This window comes from Lissotriton helveticus, chromosome 8, assembly GCF_964261635.1.
Source record: "Lissotriton helveticus chromosome 8, aLisHel1.1, whole genome shotgun sequence".
NCBI classification, from domain to species: domain Eukaryota; kingdom Metazoa; phylum Chordata; class Amphibia; order Caudata; family Salamandridae; genus Lissotriton; species Lissotriton helveticus.
In genome coordinates, this window is record NC_136069.1 from 1,231,398,299 (window position 1) to 1,231,400,681 (window position 2,383).

The following is a 2,383-nucleotide window of genomic DNA, read 5'->3' on the forward strand; positions in this document are numbered from 1 at the left end:
TCACACAGCCAAATTCAATGCTCATGGCCTCAACCTTGATGTGACTGTGTGCAATTACAACTGTTATAAATAAGCTTGTAGATGAGATTACATCCCGCGTTACCCATAACACTAAACAAGATTTGACTGTGGTTGAACTATTATTTAGTGGTTTGAGTATGAGTTGCTATTTAATTACATTATGCTTTTAGGTGTTATTATATGTATAAAAGTTGGGGCTTATTTATAAGCACCTTGCGCTGCCGGTGCGTCACTTTTTTTGACGCGCCAGCGGCACAGTGTTGTGCGTGGCTTTTCATAGCCGTGTAAATATGTCCCCTTTTCATGTATTGCTTCGCTTGCGTGAAAGGGGTGTGCCATGGGTGTTGCTGTGAGTGTTCCCACGCAACACCCAGATTTACAATGTGTCGTAAACTGTGATAACATCATTAAAGGTGACCACATTGAACAAGACAAGGTGAAACATAAAATCAAATCCTTTATTAATTGTCGTTCCAAGAATTTGATATATTTGATAAGATGCCCATGCAACTTAACTTATATAGGAGAGACAGGTCGAGAAATTCGCCTTAGAATTACAGAACACAAATCTGCAATTAGGACAAAAAAAAGAGGTGCCCCATTGACTGATCATTGGCAAGAGGCCAACCACACGGTGAAAGATCTATCATGGTGTGGAGTGGAAAGTATCCAAACAAACCTAAGAGGAGGAGACATCGATCTCAAAAGGAAAAAACGAGAGCAGTTTTTCATGTCCCGCTTTAACACCGTTAGAAATGGGCTGAATAATAAAGAAGACTGGGAACGTTTATTATAAATAAATTGTATTATCGAAATACCCAGATAGAGAATACTCTTCCCTACAAACTCCTGTTCCTCATGGCTCCTTACAGTATGGATAAGATGAACAATAACACAATCAGCATGAATACCGGTTTTTTACAAACGTAACTCGGTATTTTATAGATGCGCGAATCATTAGCGCTTGCACAAAAAAACACAATATCGAGCGTGTTTTTCCATTAAATGAATAAATTAATCATGAATAAAACCTGAAGTCTCCCGTGAATTCCATGAAAATTATATGTAAACTACTGCAGTAGTTCCCTTTGTGGGTCGCATAAAGAAATACGTAAGCGTAGTCTCGCGATTTTTCATTGAAAACGCGCGAACCAGAAATGTTTAAATACCATCAAAACACAAGATGGGCGTATCGACAGAACGGACGAATACGAGTGAAAAAGGAGCAGGGAGGCCGAATATTAAATAGAAGGTAAGCGTTTTCACACCGAAAGAAATGGGGTAATTTCGACCCTTTGCGCTCTAGTTAACTTTGCCAGCTAGAGGTTAAGCTAAGGAGCTCTAGTTGTAACATCGCAGAATAACCTTAACAAACAGCTCGGTCTCGACGATATCATTGAAAAAGACGAGCTAAGTTACTAGATTTCCCTAAGCAACGAAGGGTAGATTAATAGTGAAACGACACCTAGAGATGCGGAGGGGGCGCTTGGTGACACACAGGCTCCTCGTTTGTACACCATATTATTGAAATTACAAATACTGTTAAAAGCTTATAGCTATTCTATAACAAACGGATAATATTTCGTACACATTAATTTCAATCACATCTGACTGTGTCGGATAAATAGACCTGTAAGCAGAAAATAAAAGCTTTGTTATTTAAGGGAATTGGCCTGGTCTTTCGAAAGAGATAAATATAGGTGCTAATGAATTAGGAATCAACCAAAAACCGCTACTGATATATACACATATATGTTTTCCTTAAGGTGGTAATACAAAAAAACCCCCGCCAAGCAGAGTGAAGAAAAGTAATCTGCAACTTGGTTTTAATTACATAACAAAACCGGAAGGCATCCAGCCACGGCTCATACTCCGGACTGATCCCTAAAAATACAGGGTAAGCATTATACAATGATAAAGGTTAATGAGTAAACTCCGACTCTCCCAATTGTAATCCAAATTGATATGGTCCTTATTCTATATTTTTTAAGGAATCCTATACAAAGGTCCCTCATATCGGTGGCTCCTTTTTCCTCAACGACCAGGAAAATCCAGTGTATAGCAAAGGTAATTGACTGACCCTTGAGCACTAGTTTTTTTAAAAAAAATTATTATTTTTTTAGACTCTCATATTTACTACAGTATGAGCATATAGGATGGTGTTTATTGTTTCAGACACTAAAAGATACTTTACCCGTCCACCACTATTTGTGTACCTGATGTCCTATGATGAACTAAGGACTGCTACCTCAAATTAATAAAAGAGGAAGACGTCTCTCATTTCAAAAGAGTACGCCCTGTTAGAGTAAGTATAAAAGTGTCTATATTTAGAAATATTATAAACTTGAATAGTCTCGGACTA

The 2,383-nt window shown here is 37.9% G+C and overlaps 1 long non-coding RNA gene across 1 annotated transcript; it reads left to right on the forward strand.

Annotated features, from left to right (window-relative positions):
- The first annotated feature begins 1,207 nt into the window (after window positions 1–1,207).
- On the forward strand, window positions 1,208–2,088 carry LOC144771936 (uncharacterized). The gene is made up of 3 exons (XR_013599554.1): window positions 1,208–1,273; window positions 1,788–1,918; window positions 2,013–2,088. It is a non-coding gene; the product is annotated as an uncharacterized LOC144771936 (long non-coding RNA).
- The last annotated feature ends 295 nt before the right edge of the window (window positions 2,089–2,383 follow it).